This window comes from Trichechus manatus, unplaced genomic scaffold, assembly GCF_000243295.1.
Source record: "Trichechus manatus latirostris isolate Lorelei unplaced genomic scaffold, TriManLat1.0 scaffold00063, whole genome shotgun sequence".
In the NCBI taxonomy this organism is placed as follows: Eukaryota; Metazoa; Chordata; class Mammalia; order Sirenia; family Trichechidae; genus Trichechus; species Trichechus manatus.
The window spans coordinates 8,352,527-8,373,235 of record NW_004443999.1 but is presented as its reverse complement, the minus strand read 5'-3'; the positions used below and the strand labels follow the sequence as shown (position 1 = coordinate 8,373,235).

Below are 20,709 nucleotides of genomic sequence, written 5' to 3'. Positions count from 1 at the left end.
CACACATGCGGTCGTCATGAGTCAGAGTTGACTGGGGGTAAATGGTTTTGATCTATAACCATGTTCCTTTTACAGAGCTCCTCTTGACCACTAATGTCACCACAAAAAGGGCCCTGGATTCTTTTGCTCTGTGTCATAATAATGCATTTGTATGTAAGTCTGCAAGGGCATATCAAACCCTGATGCTCTGAGCTGTCTGTTATTAGAGAATCTACTTACTCAGTGTTATTTCAACTAGAAGTTTGAAAGTTAGATTGGCCTTCAAATCCGTATGTCTAAGTTGGGCAAACCACAAAACATACCTGAAGGGTCAGTAGTTTTCATTGACTATGAAAAGTCCAGAAGGAAAAACCACCTGGGAGATCCAAGCTGTTGACTCACAAACATCTCATCTGCATCCGAAAGATTACCTTCGTGGGAAAAAATTGAAGGGTGACCTCACCTATCTTGGACTTATTAGACACCGAAGAAACTCTGCATGAAATTCACAGCTGGAACACAGAGCCTGTTTACTGGAATGAAATCAGACCCTTCTAAGACTCTTCAGGGGCCTAACAGATGTCAAGATATTCAGCAAAAATCCACAAATCTCTGCTCTCCTGAGAAGTCACCAAGAAATTTTGGTAAAAAATCCAATCTGATTTTGCAAAACTTCTGAGAGAAAAGCTTTTTAATTGCTGTCTCATTTTCAACATGAAACCCAGTGCTGGAAATTCTGTTTTCCTTTTCTGGGAGTCTGCCCCAGTTATCTCTAATAGAGAGATTGTAGCAGATCTCCAAGCCTATGTTGATTTCAACTGGGCTTAAAGAACTCAGAGATGGAAATCTTATTCACAGTTCTCTATCAACCATCACCTTAAGCAAATACAGGTACAGACGAGGTCATTTCTCAGGGAGAGTTAACAAAAAGACTTTGAGTTTATCCATTGCTCAACCTACAGGAACTGAACAGTGACAGTTTGTCTGGTATGGCATTAATGGGGTGACACTTGACCATCTCCATCAGAGTCTCTGAACTGTTCTATGACCAACAAGAATGTGTAAAGGCTAGTCTTGTTGCACCTATTATTTACTCATTTTTATCAGTCTAATTAGTCTTTGCTGAGAACCACATATTTAAAAGAGGACAGGGCAGGGAGGGAGAGGTGAAGGGGGCATTGTCTCCACTGGGCAAAGCATTCATGATGGATTACATTCAGACTACAGGCAGGTCGGCATGGCACTACCTTGTCAACCAGCTATAAGGATGTTTTTCCAGGATACTTTGATATCAGAAGACCAATTCAAATTTTTAAATCATGCCTCCCGAAGACACCCCACGGTCATAAACTGAAGGAAGTAATACTTCTTCCCTATATAATAAAGTTGCTCAATACGGTACTGAGACAGCCTGTAAAAGGACCATATCGTTGTTTGATGGGATTCTCTGGGTTAGGTAAATAAATAAATTTGATCGGCAGTTCAAATCTACCAGCCGCTCCTTGGAAACTCTATAGGGGCAGTTCTACTCTGTCCTATAGGGTTGCTATGAGTCAGAATCGACTCAATGGCAACAGGTTTTGTTTGTAAGGTACTATGTAATATGAAAAGGATTAAAGTATGTAGCATATTACATAGCGCCATAGATAAAATTTATTTTGACTTCCTGGTGTATCTGACCCAGAGATTTAGCTAACTCAGAGAAGTTTTCATTGAAAAAACAGTTTTGTTGAAGGTTTCCTCATCCTTTTCCACTTTTACTATTACAGTCAGTGTTACATAAATTACAGACAGCCCCAATATAGAAATAACACTTACAAAACACTTATAAAACAGTAAGAAAAAAAAAAAAAACCTAGAATGTTGAGTGAAGAAATAAACACACAAATACATACAATAATATTAAAATTGATTTTTTCACCTAACAAATTGTCAAAGACACAAAAACACAAACACTTTCTAAAGGAAAACAGACATCTTAATACTCCAAAACTAGAAAGATAAATTATTACAAGTTTTCTGGGAAGCAATATGGCAGTGGGTATCAAGAGCATTCAAAAAGTTGATGCCCTTTCATTCAACAAATCTGTTTCTAAGGATTAATCCCAAAGAAATCATTAGAGATGCAGGCAAATATTTATTTGCAATAGATACTTATTACAGCATCATAAATAATGAGAAAAAATTAGGAGCAGCCTAAAAAATTAGAAGCAATCCAATAGGGAAATGGTTGCATAAATTACAGTATGATTATGTGCTAGTATAATATAAAAACATTAAAATTATGCTTTCAAAGAACATTTAAAGATGGGAAAAAATACTCATGGTGTAACATTAAGAATAAGCAGAATATAAAAATGTGACTAAAAATAATACATGAGTAATTGGGAAAAACACAGCTCAAATGTTAACAGTAGTTCTCTTTAGATGATAACTTCATGAATTATGTTTATTTTCTTTGTTTTTTCTAAATTTTCTACTGTGAGCAAGTCTTACTTTTATTAGTACAAAAAAGGTATGAAAAAAACCAATGACAGCTATACATATGCTTCAACTGTAACTTGCACTTCAATGAGGCACTGAACCCTATAATTTCATGTCCAGCCTACACCTCAGTAACAAACCAAAAGAGCTTCAAATGAGTTTTCTACCCAGAAAATTGCCTTAAATGGATAACTACTCAAGATTTTTGAAAGACTATGCACATATGTTCCAGCCCTCAAGATTTACTGAAAGGCATGAAGTACACTTTGAAATGTATCCCTCATCGTCAATACTGGTAATGGGCCACTTACTTTTAAATAAGTCTTTCAACAAATACAGGAAAGCAATGGGTCAGTTTACAGCCAAATGCATTCTTACATTAGTGCTAAGCAGGTAAAAAACCAACAACATTAAAATGTCATGGCTTAGTCATATTCTGTGAAGCTGCTGAAAAAATACACATTTGAATACTTCAAATTATGATGATTTTTATTTTATTGTTTGGAGCAACTAGTGGTTTACTCCTATCCTAAAATCTTCCTAATCACCAAAGTCTTCAAATCTCTAGTCAGGACTGACTCCTCCTTGTCCTTTGCCATCTACAACCAGTCACTCGGGGGTACTCCTGCCATCTACAACCAGTCACTCGGGGGTACTATTGCCATCTACAACCAGTCACTCGGGGGTACTAAACTTGGGTCACAGTAGGAGCCAGGGTTAACTGCATGTACATGCGTCTATATAATGAATAAACACGTATCTAAAATATACAGCTCAGTATTAAGTCTATGCAGTATTTTGTGGCCCAAAGAGGTCTGGTGGCACAACAGTTAAGTGCTCATCTGCTAACTGAAAGGTTGGTAGTTTGAACCCACCCAGCAGCACTGGGTGAGAAAAGACCTGGGGATCTGCTCCCATAAAGATGGTTGCTATTGTTTTTGTGTGCTGAGTCAATTCCAACTCATAGTGACCTTATAGGGTAGACCAGAACTGCCCCATAGGGTTTCCTAGGCTGTAATCTTTATGGGAGCAGATCCCCAGGTCTTCTCACAGCACACAATATCATGTTGTGGCCTATGAAAGTATTCAAGCAAAAAATGTCTGTTTAAAAAAAAAAAGGTTGTTCAAAACCAATGAGCTCTTACCTTCTGGTAGTATAAATATTCAGAGGCTGTCAGTAAAAGGAAAGATTTCACCAATAAATTACAGAAAAATTCATCTGGCTATCGAAGAAAGTGATAGTCTTGCCTTGATCTCCAGCATACTCCACAGTTACCTTCCCCGTATGTGTGCAACTATCAGAGGTTACACATCTCTTTCATTTGTGTTATTAATGCTTTCATAGCGCCACAAGAGATAGTAACTCAGAAGGCAATAAGGGAAAGGCAAAACAAAAACTGCTCCCTTTCAGAAACTAGATGGCAACTGACTGAATTCCTCAAATAGTCCCATGTGGTGGGGAGGGGCACTAAGTTAGGGGGTGAGGAGAGTAAAGGTAGGCAGACAGCCCCTACCCTCAAAGCAGCCATCTACCCTTCCTCCAACAGAAAACCATTCAGGGAAGAGTGTGTACTGATAACACAACAGATTTTGTCTCTTTGAAAGCTGGCTGTATATATTAAGAACTCTAAAAAGTTCATAAACTTTTATGATGATTCTAAGTCTGAAATGCAGGAAAAACTTTATGAACAGAGGTAAAAAAATAATTGCTGGTATCATTTATTAAGTACCTTCTGGATGCACAGCACCTCTCTAATCCCTACAGTATATACGCCCTCTCTAATCCCTGCAGTAACCCTGGCAATGAGGATGTTAGTATCACCCTTTTATGGATGAGGAAAAGAAGACAAACGGCTGTTAAGTCCAGATTCTGAACCTCATGCTGCCTTTGAAGCCCCCATTTTGTCCATAAGTACACACCTGACTGCCTGCATGCCATTCCTCACAGTGTCATTTAAAAAGAACAAAACATTAGAAACAGACTTAAAGTTCAACAATACAGAACAGCTAAGAGTGCATATAAATACATATATGAAATACACAAATATATACCATATGGACATGTACACACGAAATGCTATGCTGCCATTAAAATATTAATACATTGACATAGTTCCTGTGCTTTGTTAAAAAGGTTGAAAAATAGCGTATTATCACAAACACTGAAAAAAAAAGAAAAAAAAAACCAAACCCGTTGCTGTTGAGTCAATTCTGACTCATAGTGACCCTACAGGACAGAGGAGAACTGTCTCATAGGGTTTCCAGGGAGTGGCTGGTGGATCTGAACTGCTGACCTTTTGGTTAGCAGACAAGCTCTTAATCCCTGTGCCACCAAAGCCCCATAAGTGAAACTACTACAGTATAAACATACCGAAAAGAGTTTATTACTACACTGATCAGACCATGAGTGATTTTTTTTCTTCCTTTCTTTTTTTTTTCTCTACAGTTTCCAAGATATATAAATGTGTCACTGGGATGCTGGGACTGAAAGGTGATGCAGCCAGTCCCCATGGCAACCACTCCAGTGGCCTTCCACTAGAAATGGTCTCAAGCAAACGGTGGTAACTAAAAAATCCAAGTTAAAAATATACCCATGCCAATAAAAGAGTAGAGGAAAAGGCATGTCAACTTTAAGATCAATCTTTGATTTAATAACCACCTTGCTTTTTAACTAACAAAGAAATCTAAATCTCTAAGAGCCTTTATAAAAAGATAATACAAAAGCAAACTAAGTGAAGTAAAAAGGAATGCCCTAATTTTTTTGAATATCTGTGTTAAATTTCCCCTTGGTATAATATGCTTCATCATCATGGTAATAGCATGCATTTCTTTACGGGGCCTGTGCCAATGAAATAATGTTTAATTACCATGTCAACTCAGAGTAGCTCCTTTATTATCCTGTCAGGGGGTTCTAAACATCCACTCTGTCAAAGGCCTCAAATTCTGCCCCCGACACACATTTAAGAAAACCAAAACCCGTAGCCATGGAGTTGGTTCCGACTCATAGCGACCCTACTGGGGCGGGGTGGGGGGAGAGGGGATTAAAATCTGTGGACTTGTGAGAGAAACTACTGAGTTTCCAAACTGATTAGATGAGCCTTTGTATAAGTGGATATCTTAATTCAGAAGTCTCTGGGTGGCACACACAGTTAAGCGCTGGACTACTAACCAAAAAGCTGGCAGTTCAAATCCACCCAGAGATGCCTTGGAGGTAAGGTTGGGCGACCTGTTTCTGAAAGGTCACAGCCATTGAAAATCCCATGGAGCAGTTCTACTCTGAACACATGGGGTCGCCATGAATCGGAACTGACTCAATGGCAACTAACAACATTATTTTAATTCAGGAATACACCAGCAGATGAGCATATCTACAAACCACATGTACACATACAGAAATATTTAACAACCTGAGAGTGTTTAATAAGTTTAGGGCAGTATAAGCGAGAAGCCAAGAAATAGTCCATTTAGAGATTTAAAAGAAGACGTGGATTTTTCAGATTAGGAAATGGTATGACAAAGTTAAAACTACTTCGTTTCTACCTCAAGTAGTCTGGTGGTGGTGTTTATCTTTTAATATACCATAAAAATTATGGCACCCTTCAGCCAAATGGGAACATTATGCCAAGTATAATGATATACATCATTAAGTTCGAATTGCCATATGATAGTTCAGAGGTCATTTTTTCATTTTCTTCCACCTCTGCTTGAGTAATAATAGCTAGTCATGTTTGCTACTCGCCCAGGGGTAACAGAGCAGAAAGTAGCTGGCATTACCCCAAATCCAAGCTCCCTAATTTAATGACTCTGGATAATCACAACCACAGGACTACATATATGCCAACACTGAAAATACGTACAGCTCAAGTTCACTTTATATAAATTTTAGATATTCCTTACAAGTCTAGCTTAACAAAAATCAATATACTGAACCATTTTCCCATTGCCTTCCCAGACATGGTACCATAAACAACAACAAAGTTTTTTTTTCAAATACACACACACTAAAAAAGTCCTACTATTATCACTTAAGAGAGCATTTGGTCTTTGTCAATACGTTATTTGTGCATTTAATTCATTAAAAAGTCTCCGAAGAATGTCAAATGGATAATAAATCCTTACCAACAATACAGATTCAATATAAATATGCATACTTTCAAACTTACCACACAATTAAGTTCTATTTCATTTTCAGCTTTCGTTGATCCTAAATATTTAAGTAGATACCCTATGTGTCTAACTGGAACAATTAACGTAATTCAAAAGCCATAAGGTAAGTTTTCAAACAAAGGCCCATTTATCTCTAACATATTTGTATTCACTTATCAAATGTTCCACAGAATTCCTATCTACCAAAGTGTTATCAGCAGGTAAATGTTTATGTAAACTGTTTTACACAAAGAGTAAAAAACTTATAGAACTCCAAGCAGTGAAAAAAAAGGGAATTCCAACACGTAGTGTAGGCAGAAACTCTACGGAAGGGCAAACATGTTAATAACAGATCAATAAATGGCTTTAGAGAGACTGCAGTATAGAAAAACACCAGCTGCCATCGATCAATTCCAACTCATAGTGACTCCACGTGTGTCAGAATAGAACTGTGATCCATAGAGTTTTCAACGGCTGACTTTTTCGGAAGCAAATCGCCAGGCTTTCTTCTAAGGCACCTCTAAGTGGACTCAACCGCCAGCCTTGCGGTCAGCAGCGAAGTGTGTTAACCATTTTGTACCACCCAATGCAAGATATACAGCTCTCCGTTTAACCATCAGAGCGGAGAGCCATACCTTCTCCCAGTATTTTCCTTCAGACTCCCGCTGACAAGTGAATCCTGTGCTGGCAGACACTGGGTTTGAGTCTTATAATTCCTATAGATCTCAAATGGTCATAGGTCCTAAATGCCAAATCACCTCCAAAGAAGTACTCGGAGAATCATACAGTCCAACTCTGTTGCTTAAGCACTATTTTATCTAGACTTTAGCAGAAACAGAAAGGAATTTTGCCAAATCTACTCAATATCTAGGCCAGTGAAGGCAATATGCTGGACAAATGCAAAGTCACCCCAGAGGAATACTAGTCCCATGGAAAGTTATAAAGTTGGTGACATTTATCATGGAAACCCTCTACTGTTCCTCAACAGTGTCCCTCTCCTATCTCAAGATGCCCCTCCTCAAAAGCGTACCCCTCCGCTCTTCCCAAATACCTATTGAGGGCATCACTCTTGCTCTCATTTGGCAGATACCGACACTCTGCAGGTGTCTGCTCATGATAATGATTAACTCAGAACCGTTTAGACAGCTATACAAGTCCTCTCAGTTGTCTCTGAACTTAGAACAGGGCTCAAAGGCAGATAGGTCAATTCCTGGGATACACCACTCTGTAATGGCTATGGTTACTTAAGGAGGCCTGGGATTATGCATTCCTAGAGCAGAGCTTCTCAAACTTTAGTGGGCATCAGAATCACCTGGAGGGCTTGTGAAAATACAGAGTGGTGGGTCCATCACTGAGTTTTCCAATCTGGTCCCACAGTTGCTGTGTGCTGTCAAGTCGATTTTGCTATATGATAGAGCAGAACCGCCTGTTGGGTTTCCCAGGCTGGAATCTTCACAACAGCAGATCATCGAGTCTTTCTAACAATTTGCTCATTTGGGGACCCATTTTGGGAACCTCTGTCATTCAATCTTTTCTTCTTTGTCTCTCCAGGTTCCAGCACAATGAGCTCATACAACTCAATATTTCTGCCCTCACCTCTCAACAACCACTTTTAGGGGTTGGAGGAGGGTAGAGACAGCCTAATTTGCACTGGACACCAGGGCCTTCGACTCTCTTGAGGGGCTGACCCTGGCTACTGACAGGGCACAGATTTACGTCCTAAGAAGGGTGACCTACTGGGGTGATCTGTGATTATAACTTACCTGCCAGCACCACCTTCTGTTTAACTCAAGGGGAGAAGGAGGAAGAAAGCTGAGCAAAGTCAAGTCAGGTCTGGCCGATTTAAAGGAAACACTGTCTAATGCAAGAACAGTTACCAGTACCCTGTAATCTTAACAGCCTGTCAGGAATTCAGTTCTAAAGGAAATAAAGCAAAGAAAAACTCCAAGATAGGATCACTCCATCTGTCTATCAGTCTGGGGGCTGCTAAGTTACCAGACCTGCTCATCCACTTCCCTGCTGTTTAGAAATAGAAAAATCATCCCAACCAGAACTTCACATAATTCAAAGATACATTCTTAATTGTTTAATTACAGTTCACTTTTATAAATTGGCTCCCTCCACCCCCAATGGACAAAGTCAACAGCCTAAAAAAACATGTTCACAGACCCAGAATCACACCGAAATCAACAGTTATGGGAACAGCCTTCCAAACTAATTACTCTCCTATAACAATTCCACGGCTCTCCAAATCACTTCTTTTGCTAATCCCAGCCATTCCCTTATGATCTAAAAGAAAACAGCACTGGTCAAGCAGAGGAACTCTGAACTTGATGCCAAAGTGTAATCGACACTGAGCTGTGTCTAACTAGAAAGGAGGGCAAGTTCTAAAGTGAAGAAACACCCCGGGGGATTCAGCCTTAACTAAACTGAGAGAAAGAGACACAGGCTTTCAATTAACTCTGGAAGAGTCACCCGTTCCCACAGCACTGCCTGCACTTTGCTGTTATTTTCACTCCATGCTTCAGGGATGCAAGGGCTGAAGACAGCGCTGGAGGCACAGGTCATCCTTCCTGCATGAGACTGTGAACACAACTGAGCACTTGCCTCAGTGGGCCTGGCACTCAGAGACAAAGGGCTAGTGGAGGGAGGCGCCATTCAAATGAGAAACACAACCTCTGCTATGAGAGAGTGGGGCTACACAGGGCAGACGGGGGAAGTGGTGGAAAAAAGAGGGAATTCCAAGGACAGGTATATATACCGGTAAACATGTTCCATGTCCATGAATATCAACTTCTCTGCCCGAGTGTTTACTGCATGCGAAGTGGTGCAGTGGTTAAGCGCTCAGCTGCTAACTGAAAGGGCAGCCATTCGAACCCACCAGCCACTCCACGGAGACCTGGTGGCATAGTGGTTTAGAGCTCAGCTGCTAACCAAAAGGTCAGCGGTTCGAATTCACAAGCCAGTCCTTGGAAACACTATGGGGCAGTTCCACTCTGTCCTATAGGGCGCTATGAGTTGGAACTGACTCAACAACAATGGGTTTGGTTTTTGGGTTTAGACGCTACACCGGAGAAAGATGTGGCAATCTGCTTCTGTAAAGATTATGGCCTTGGAAACCCTATGGGGCAGTTCTGTTCTGTCTTATAGGGTCTCTGTGAGGTGGAATCGCCTCCATGCAATGGTAAGCACTGCCCTAAGCATTTTCTCCATTTAACATTCCTAGAATATCCTAGGAGTCCCTGGGTGGCACAAACAGTTAAGTGCTCAACTACTAGCTGAAAGCTTGGCAGTTCGAAGCCACCCGGAGGTGTCTAAGAAGACAGGCCTGGCGATCTGCTTCCAAAAGGTCACAGCCTTGAAAACCCTATGAAGCAGTTCTACTCTGCACACATGGGGTCACCATGAGTCAGAATCGACTGGACAGCAGTTAACAATGACAGAACATTCTAAACTTCTCAGGGGTGGGCGTGACAGTGGTGAAGAGTTAAAATCAGTGTTATAGATAAAAAATCATAAATACTCTGAACTTCATTCAGGCCAGGTTTGCTATCAAATGAGTTTCTCAGAAACCTACAAAAATGTTTTCATTTCCATAGTCTGTCAGATTTTGGTACTGCAGGTAAGGGATCGTGGACCTGTGCTAAGTTGCAGAAGAACACTTAAAACATATTTACTGCTAATGCCACCCAGTCAACTACATCCAGACTGCTACCAGAAACACCAAAAGGATGCCTAGAATTCCTCAGGGAGAAAAAAGTATCCTCTCAACTCTTAGAAAAACAACTTACAAAATAATTTTTAGAGTTTTACCTTCAAGGACATTAAACATGCAAACAAACCACCAAACACTTGACCTTTCCATCATTCTGAGTTCTGTACTATATCACAAGACTTTTTTTTTTTTTTTAATTGTGGCAAAATATATATAATGAAAAAATTGCCATTTTAACCATTTTTAAGTGTACAATTCAATGACAATTACTTTCACTATGTTAAGCAACCATTAACACTATATATTTCCAACAGTTTTTCATCACCCTAAACAGAACCCCCTTCAGCAATAACTCCCGTTCCCTCCTCCCCCCAGCCCTTGATAACCGCTAATAACTTCTGTCTCTACATATATGCCTATTATTGAACCACAAGACTTTAATAAAAAATGACGGGTAAAAACAATTCTGCTTTATACTATGATCACAAGAAGAAAAAAAACATAGAATCAGTAGAAAGAGGGCTAGATTACACAACTGGACCAATGAGCAACATCATGATAAACAGCGAAAAGACTGAAGTTGTCAGGGATTTCATTTTACTTGGATCCACAATCAACACCCATGGAAGCACCAGTCAAGAAATCAAAGGACACACTACCTTAGGCAGATCCGTTGCAAAAGACCTCTTTAAAGTGTTACAAAGCAAAGACATCACTTAAAGGACTGACCCAAGCCATGGTGTTTTCCATTGGCTCATGTGCATGGGAAAGCTGGACAATGAATCAGGAAGACTGAAGAAGAATTGATGCCTTTGAATTATGGTGTTAGAGAAGAATACTGAATATACCATGGACAGCCAGAAGAATAAACAAATCTGTCTTGGAAGAAGTACAGCCAGAATGCTCCTTAGAAAGCAAGGATGGCAAGACTTTGTCTCACATACATTGGACATGTTACCAAGAGGGACCAGTCCCTGGAGAAGGACATCATGTTTGGTAAAGTAAAGGGTCAGCAAAAAAGAGGAAGACCTTCAATGAAATGGACACAGTGTCTGTAATAATGGGCTCAGGCATAACGATTATGAAGATGGAGCAGGACTGTGCAGTGTTCCCTTCTGTTGTGCATAGGGTCGCTATGAGTCGGAACTGACTTGACGGCACCTAACAACAACAGTGTTGCAGAGAAGATAAATGTCTTTAGGGTACATAATTTTCTTCTAGTTACACAGATAAACATACAGTGGCTATTCACATTTGGACCACCTGAACCCATACACTGTGAAGGAGAAAGTGGGTTTAAACTCTGGTCAGCATTAAAAAATTGGTTGACCTAACCAGCAGTACGAACACGTTTCTGAAGCTGGATACAAACTGGAAGATCTGCCTTGTGTCTGACTCATCAAAAAAGAATGTACTACTGGATCTCTGTGGCTTTGGAACAGAATCAGGAATCTAATAGGAACCTGAGGGAGTTCAAATTTTTTTAAATATTGCCTTAAGTTACTGTGTTAGATGATACTTGATATTGAAGGATTTCTAAAGACAATCTAGAGCAGTCTGGATAAATATTAGTAGTACATTGTTCTTACCTGCACTACCCCAACACATGAGGGTATGCATGTGAGCATTAAAATTTATACCACTACTTGACTTTGTTTGATGGATATATATGTTTCTCCCTGCTCCTGGCATTCTAAAGAAGAAAGTGTTAAATAATCCTGGTGTAAGCACATGGGATAAGAATCCCTGGTGGCCCAATGATTAAGTACTTCCTTGCTAACTAAATGAAAGGTCCTAAGTTTGAACCCATCAGTGGCTCTTCGGGAGAAAAGACCGGGCAATCTGCTTCCATATAGACTACAGCCTAGGAAACCCTATGGGGCAGTTCTACCCTGTCCTACAGGGTCGCTATGAGTTAGAATCAACTTTACGGCACACAACAAAAAGCACACGGGATAGATGAAGAGAATTTACATAAAGAACAAAGCACGCCTCTCACATAATAACTGGAAGTCAGACCTTGATCATATTTAACAGATTATGGAATTCTTGTTTTACTTTTGCCCTGGGCTTTGGAATTTCTATTATGCAATAAGTGGAGAATCCAGTTTAAATCACTTGTCAGTAACAGACACATTTGTTTGGTTCTTCAAACATGCCAAGGTAACCATTTTATTGTCAAAGTTCTCAGCCTATGAGCCCTGGGTGGTGCAGAGAGTTTGCAGTTTACTACTAACCTAAAGGTTGGTGGTTCAAACACACTTACTGGTGCTGTGGAAGAAAGGTCTGGCCATCTGCTTCCTTAAAGGTTACAGCCAAGAAATCCCTATGGAGCAGTTTTACTCTGTAACACATGGGTTTGCCATGACCATGAGTCATAACGGACTCAATGGCAATGGTTTTGGTTTTTTTTGTTTACCCCTGGTATAAACTCACTCATTGGTGATTCTTTATGTTTTCTCCCCTTAGCCATATGGAAACGCTTGATTCTTTTACTTTCCAGGCAGCTATCACCTGCTTCTCCCTACCCTTCACATAACAAACTAGCCTGTAATAGCCAACTTCTCCATTCTCTGAATTCCTACAGTTATGACTGTTTAGACCATTCCTTTGTCACTGAATCATGTGCCTGTTCTGTATTGTTTGTCCCTTTTCAAGTGTGTAAATCTTAATTCTCTTAAGCTAGCTGCAAGTTACTCAAGGCCACCATCTACATCTTGTTGTTACTGTTGGGCGCTGTCAAGTCATTTTTGACTCATAGCAACCCCATGTGACAGCGTAGAACTTCCCCATAGTGTTTTCTAAGCTGTGATCTTCACGGGAGCAGATCCTGCAGAGCCGTTGGGTGGGTTCAAATCTTCAACCTTTTGGTTAACAGCCAAGCTCCTAACCACTCGTGCCACTGGGGCTCTCTGTCTACGTCTTAGGCTAGTCCATATAATCTTGCATGGAATGGGCCCTCAATGAATATTTCTCGGCTGCTTGACTTCCGGCCCATCATTATGATGGGCTAGCTTTTTTCCGAGGTCAAGCATTTGGAAATATTTTCTTGCATGGTGGCCAAAATGTAAAATTCTCAACGTCTTTATCTCTCATGCCTAATAATAATCAACTAGATAGAGAATCTATTTTCCTCATAATTCCTGTTAAACTTGCTTGATTTTCTTCTCCTTTTCCTAAGGTGGGAGCCACAGGGTCATTTCCCAGACTGCCCTTACTTACACACTCAAATATACTCAAAGAAACACAAATAGGGGAGGGGAGGTTTCACAGTAAACCTCATTTCAGCACTACTACCTGACGCCAAAAACTAAAATAAGGAACCAATCTGATAAAAGCATGGGCATGTTAACAACTGACTTGACTTACTGACTTAGCATAATCCTATGGGAAAAACTTAAATATTCAAATCTAAAGGATATGTTTGAGGGCTAATTTAGAGAGAAAATAAGAAAAGAAACAGTTTACTCCAGAAACCCTGATTAGACTGCTGAAATTATGTGTAAACTGGAAAGGGAGTTACCATTTAAAAATGGATCACTAGCTCGTTATGTACCATTATAAACTTTTATTTCCGCTACTCAAGTTCTTAGTGTCCTTTTTCATGCTTACGCAGTCTGTTGCTCGTTTTTTCCAACCCTGAAGAAGTTTCCTTTCCAAATAAAGATGCATAAGCCTTAATATAGATGTGAATTTTTACATACCAAACAAATTCTTAAACAGTCCTTAATAAAGGCAAACGATTCAGAAAACATTCATTGTAATTAACCTCAAATTTCTGCACAGCTGACATGGATTGAGATACTGTTAAACAGCAATCACAATTCTATCACCCAAGTATCTGCCACTTGTGGATGCAGCAAGCGTCACCATAAACAAAGTGAGACACCATTCCACTCTTCACTGGGCCATTAAGCAGGGGAAGTGTGTTAGATGCCTGCAAGAAATTTGAATGTGCATATGGACTTCCCCATTCTGCAGGAATAATACACAGTAGCTATACTGGAAAAGTCACAGAAGAAAGGCCTGGCAATCTACTCCCCAAAAAGCAGCCACTGAAAACCCTACGGAGCACAGTTCTACTCTGACACACATGGGGTCACCATGAGCTGGAATCAACTCCATGGCTACTGGTACTAGTCTACTGAAAAGGCAGTCTGAAGCCTTAGGAATGAATATTCCAGTGTCACTGCTTGCAGTTTGCCTAGTTACACGTAAGCACAAAACCCTAACCAGACAGAAGTCATCATATGTGGGGAACTGGGTCTGTGGGGAATAACTACATATTCTAATCAAATTATCATTTATTAATGTCTAATTAGATTTATATTCTATATTAACTTATAAATCTAATTTATATGCTGTTCTATAGTCTGTAATTCTAAAGAAATTCTAAAAGGCAAATAGATAGGTCCTATAGAGACCACAAAATGAAGGGAAGAAACTCCTTTGATTTTATGACTGGTAAAGATGTTCTAAGGCGCCCTGATGGTGCAATAGTTAAGCGTTTGGCTGCTAACTGAAAGGCTGGCGATTTGAACCCATCCAGCGGCTCCTTAGGAAAAAGACCTGACAATCTGCTTCCATAAAAATTACAACCTAGTCTGGATCTTAAAAGCTTGCGAGCAGCCATATAAGATGCATCACTTGGTCCCAATCCACTTGGAGCAAAGCAGAATGAAGAACACCAAAGACACAAGGAAAATATTAGCCCAAGAGACAAAAAGGCCACATAAACCAGAAAGTCTATCTGCCTGAGACCAGAAGAACTAGACGGTATCCAGTTACCACCAATGACCATCCTGACAGGGAACACAACAGAGAGTCCCTGATGGAGCAGGAGAAAAGTGCCAAGCAGAACTTAAATTCACAAAAAAAGACCAGATTTAATGGTCTGGCAGAGACTGGAGGATCCCACAAAACTATGGCCCCCAGATGCTCTGTTAACCCAGAACTAAAACCATTCCCAAAGCCCACTCTTCAGACAAAGATCAGACTAGACTATAAAACAAAAAATAATACTCATGAGGAATGTACCGCTGAGTTCAATGATATACATGAGACCAGATTGGCTGCTCCTATCCGGAGGCAGGATGAGAAGGCAGGAAGGGACGGGAACTGGTTGAATGGACACAAGAAACCCAGGGTGGATAAGCGGAGTGTGATGTCACGTTGTAGGGATTACAACTAATGTCGCATAACAATACGTGTATAAATTTTTGTATGAAAAATTAACTTGAGCTGTAAACTTCCACCTAAAGTACAATATGAAGAAAAAAAAGATTACAACCTAGCAGAACAGAATCTCAAATTCTTATGGACTCTAGACTTTCTGGAGTCATGGAGGGTGGATAAACCTCTGAAATTATTTCCCTGAGGTAATATTTAAACCTTAAACCAAAAATAATCCCTGAATTTATCTGAAAACTGACCAATAATTTAGCTTAACTAGTAAACAAGGTCAGCTTTGATTGAGCATCATGCTCTCCTAAGAACTATCTATATGGGATCAAATTGACAACAGCAACTAGAAAGATAAGAAAGGAACCTTAACGGGCAGAGTTTATGTTAATGAGGGAAGAACAACTCAGAAAAGGAGGGTGAGAATGATTGCACAACTCCAAATGTCCCTAAATTGTATGTGTAGAAACTGTTGAATTGGTGTATGTTTTGCTGTGTATATTCTCAACAAAAATAAAATTTAGAAGAAGAAAAAAAAGATTACAGCTTAGACAACCCTATGGGGCAGTTCTATTCTGGCACATGGGGTCGCTATGAGTCAGCATTGACTCAATGGCACCCAACAACAACAAAGATGTTCTACAGCAGGGCTTCCAGTAATATGATCTGGGGTCTCATTATAAATGCAGATTCTGATTCAGCAGGGCTGAAAGGAGAACCAAGAACGTGCATTTCTAACAAGCTCCCAGGTGACACCAATACTGCTGGTCTGAGTAACAGATCAGAACAGAACTTATTCAGGAAAGAAGTACAGGTGTAAATTTAGAAGTTAACTGTTGAAGCAGGAAAGGTTGGCTACCTTGTCTAATGAACATGGTTACACCAAGTTAATGGATAATCATCATCTACACAAAGACTTTTACATCAAAAAGAATGGGGTAGTCAAAGAAATTCTATTCCCTCTTGTCCAGCTCAGAAAATATTCCTCCAAGCTATCTCTTGGAGCTGTAATGAATTATCAAATTCTTCCGTAAGTAGGCTTCACAGGAATAAACATTTTCTTAATTAACTACTAATTAAAAACTGGTTCATTTTACAAAATAGAGGGGGACGCTTGGGCCACTTGCTGTGATTCTGATTCAGTATGTTCAGACTGGGTCATGTTCATATTCAGCTGAACGGTTAAAGTCTTTCTCACACCTAATTTGCACGCTAGTGATCAACAATGAAATCAAACTATATGTATAATAAACAGGCCTTCCCAGTTCGTTCATTCTTCACTCATTCATAAGAATTTAAGTTACTGAGCACCTACTATGTGCCAGGAGTCCTCGTGGCACAATGGTTAAGAGCTCAGCTGCTAACCAAAAAGTCTGAATCCACCAGAAGCTGCTTGGAAACCCTCTGCGGCAGTTCTACTCTGTCATATAGGGCTGCTATAAGTGGGAATCAGCTTGACGGCAATGGGTTTATTATGTGCCAGTTTCACAGTCCCACGCTTTGTCTAAAATTTGCAAATCCCAATCCTACCTAAGACACGTTCAAGAGGCAGGGCCAAAATGGCAGAGTAGTAGGACACTTCTCGTGGACCCTCTTACAACAAAGACCCCAAAAAACAAGTGATTCGATTATATACAGCAATCTGGGAGCCCTGAACATCAAAGGCAGAGCTGAGGAACCGGACTGAGTGGCAGAGGGAGGGAGAGACTGTTTGGAAGCAGCGAGGAGTTGCCAGACCTGACCTGGTGAGAGCCTGAGCCCTTCAGGCCTGATCAGCTCGGGGGTGAGCAGTGAGGCCAGCAAACAGCTGGGCTCGGGAGGCGCATTTTCTGCACCGGGAGAGACACAGCCACTGAGAGTCTACACTGCCACCCAGAACCAGTGAGAAGCAGCCCTCGATCCAGCAAAAGATAAATAATTGCGTATGGCCTACTGCACAGATAAAAAACAGCCCCCTTACGGAAAAAATTCTCTCCCATTTACCTCCCCGCTTCCTACCCTATACTGGGTCCTGGACTGGCTTCAGCCATTGCCAAGTCCCCTGGCTCGGAAGTAGGATCCGTCACACGCCCAGAGCTGTTCTCCCTGCCAGGGAGAGTGAACAAATTAACAAACAGGAAAAATAAACTGCCAGCTCCCCTAAGCCAGGAAACCAGGGTAGGCACAGCTCCTTTGCCTAGGCACAGGCATAAAGGATCCACGGGCTTTGAGCGCCTTTCCTCCTGCAGAGACTTGTGTGGGCCCATCTCAACAGCGTTGGCCCTCATTACCACAGTACAACAGAGGTATATACCAGAACCCTAACGTCAACTCTTTCACCTGCGAAGTGGTAGGTTCTTGACATTTGATGCTGCTCTGCCCATTAAGTAGGGTCTTCACCTACCCACATTAGGGGCTTGAAGACTGGTGGCTCCACCCATGCCACCTAGCCACCTGCGATAGGGGCTCATGAATAAGGGGTGCCCCCCAGTCCTTACAGCCAACAGCAGTAGGTGCTCATAGTCCAGCTGCAAAACCCACCCACCTACGTGCTCTAGCGAAGAGGGACACGCCTTCTCCCTGGACACCAGGGGGTGGCCATCAGCCCCCTCCCTTGCTCAGAGTGTGTCCCCCTGCTGCAGCCAGATGCCTGTGCAAACACCAATCACCCATGCCTGTCTAGGACTGTAAGTGAGAGACTACAACACACACTTGGTGGCTATTTACCTGGGCATCTGAGCTGAATCCATACAGGAAGAATGGGCAGACTCCTGAGCTCACATACCTAGTAACAGGTCTAACCACCTGGTGACAGGACATTAGAGCTTCAAAGATGTCAATAATCAAACTAGCTCATACGAACAGCCTATTTGGGCATATCAAAACAAAACAAGAAGCTAGGACACAGTAAGCAAACATAAAATAAATAAATATAATAACTTACTGATGGCTCAGAGACAACAGTCAATATCAAATCACATAAAGAGGCAATCCATGATGGCTTCAGGAAGTTCCCAAAATAAAGAACCTAGAAATTTTCCAGAGGAGGAAACTTTCTTGGAATTACCAGAGGCAGAATACGAAAGATTAATTTACAGAACTCATTAAGAAATTAGGAAGGAAATTAAGCAAAACACAGAACATGCAATAGAGAAAATTAAAGACATGAGTATAATGACAAATTTAACCAGCTGCAAGAATACACAGAGAGACAGCAATCAGAAATCCAGAAGATTAACAATAAAATTTCAGAATTAGCCAACTCAATAGAAAGTCACAGGAGCAGAATTAAGGAAATGGAAGTCAGAATTAGTGAGATTGAAGATAAAGCACTTGACACCAACTTATTCGAGGAAAAATCAGATAAAAGGATTAACAAAATGAAGAAATCCTAAGAATTATGTGGGACTCTAACAAGAGGAATAACCTATGAGTGACTGGAGTACGAGAATGGGGGGTATAACAGAAAATACAGAGAGAATTGTTGAAGATTTGTTGGCAGAAAACTTCCCTGATATCCTAAAAGATGACAAGATACCTATCCAAGATGCTCATCAAACCCCTCATAAGGTAGATCCCAAAAGAAAGTCACCAAGACACATTATAATCAAACTTGCCAAAACCAAAGATAAAGAGAGAATTTTAAGAGCGGACAGGGATAAATGAAAAGTCATCAAGAAAGCAGAGTCAATAAGGACAAGCTCGGACTACTCAGCAGAAACCATGTAGGCAAGAAGGAAATGGGATGACATATATAAAGCCTTGAAGGAAAACAACTGCCAGCCAAGCATTAAATATCCAGCAAAACTGTCCTTCAAGTATGATGGCGAAATTAGGGCCTTTCCAGATAAATGGAAGTTTATGAAATGTGCAAAAACCAAACCAAAATTACAAGAAATACTAAAGGGAGTCCTCCAGTTAGAAAATTAATAACATCAGATAACAAGCCAAGACTAGAACACAGGACAGAGCAACCAGATATCAACCCAGATAGGGAAGACACAAAAGTAAATCAAAGCTAAAACACTGAAAACAGGGAGACAGATGTCAATATGTAAAAGAGGACAACATTAAAACAAAAAAGAGGGACTTAAAAAATGTAGACATAGATTCTTCATACAGAGAGGAAGGCAAGGTGATATAACGAAATAAAAGACTGGTAAAAACTTAGAAAAATAGGGGTAAATACTAAGGTAACCATCAAGGAAACTAACAATCCTACAAGTCAAAATAAAAAACTAGAAAAATATAAAGACTCAACAAACACAAAATAAACAATGAAAAAGATGAAAAGAAAATACATAAAGTAAAAACAATTCAGCACAGAAAATTAAGTGGAACAAGGAAAGTGTGAATGACACAAAAAAAAAAGACATCAGAATGACAGCGCTAAACTCATACCTATCAATAATCATGCTGAATGTAAATGGACTAAATGCACCAATAAAGAGACAGAGAGTGGCAGATTGGATTAAAAAAAAACACAATCCATCTATATGCTGCCTACAAGAGATACATCTTAGACTTAACTACACAAACAAACTAAAACACAATGGATGGAAAAAAATATACCAGGCAAACAACACTCAAAAAAGAGCTGGAGTGGCAATACTAATCTCTGACAGAAAAGACTTTAAAGTAAAATCCACCACAAAGGATAAGAAAGGACACTATATAATGATGAAAGGGTCAAGACACCAGGAGGACGTAACTATAAGAAATATTTATGCACCCAATGACAGGGCTCCAAAATACATAAAACAAACTCTAACAGCACTGAAAAGGAAGATAGACACCTCCACAACAGCAGTAGGACACTTTAACACACCACTTTCGGTGAAGGACAGAACATCCAGAAAGAAGTTCAACAAAGACATGGAACAGCTAAATGCTACAATCAACCAACTTCATCTCACAGACATATACCGGACACTCCTCCCAACAGCAGCCAAGTATACTTTCTTTTCCAACACATGTGAAACATTCTCCAGAGTAGACCACATATTAGGCCATAAAGCAAGCCTTAACAAAATCCAGAGCATCAAAACATTACAAAGCATCTTTTCTGACCATAAAGCCATAAAAGTAGAAATCAACAACAGAAAAAGCAAGGAAAAAAATCAAACACATGGAAACTGAACAACACCTTGCTCAAAAACTAATGGGTTATAGAAGAAATTAAGGATGGAATAAAGAAATTCATAGAATCAAATGAGAATGAAAAC

The 20,709-nt window shown here is 40.2% G+C and overlaps 1 protein-coding gene across 6 annotated transcripts in view; it reads right to left on the bottom strand.

Moving 5' to 3' along the window:
• The window catches only part of NEDD4L (NEDD4 like E3 ubiquitin protein ligase), a 379,907-nt gene that overhangs the window by 167,238 nt on the left and 191,960 nt on the right, over window positions 1-20,709 (bottom strand). Inside the window, exon 1 of one of the 6 annotated variants that reach the window (XM_023733992.1) lies at window positions 303-1,205. The exons of the other annotated variants lie outside the window; for them this stretch is intronic. The gene's annotated coding sequence lies outside the window, so the exon portion shown is untranslated. Of the gene's footprint in view, window positions 1-302; window positions 1,206-20,709 lie in introns of those variants that run through there. 6 annotated transcript variants of the gene reach the window in all.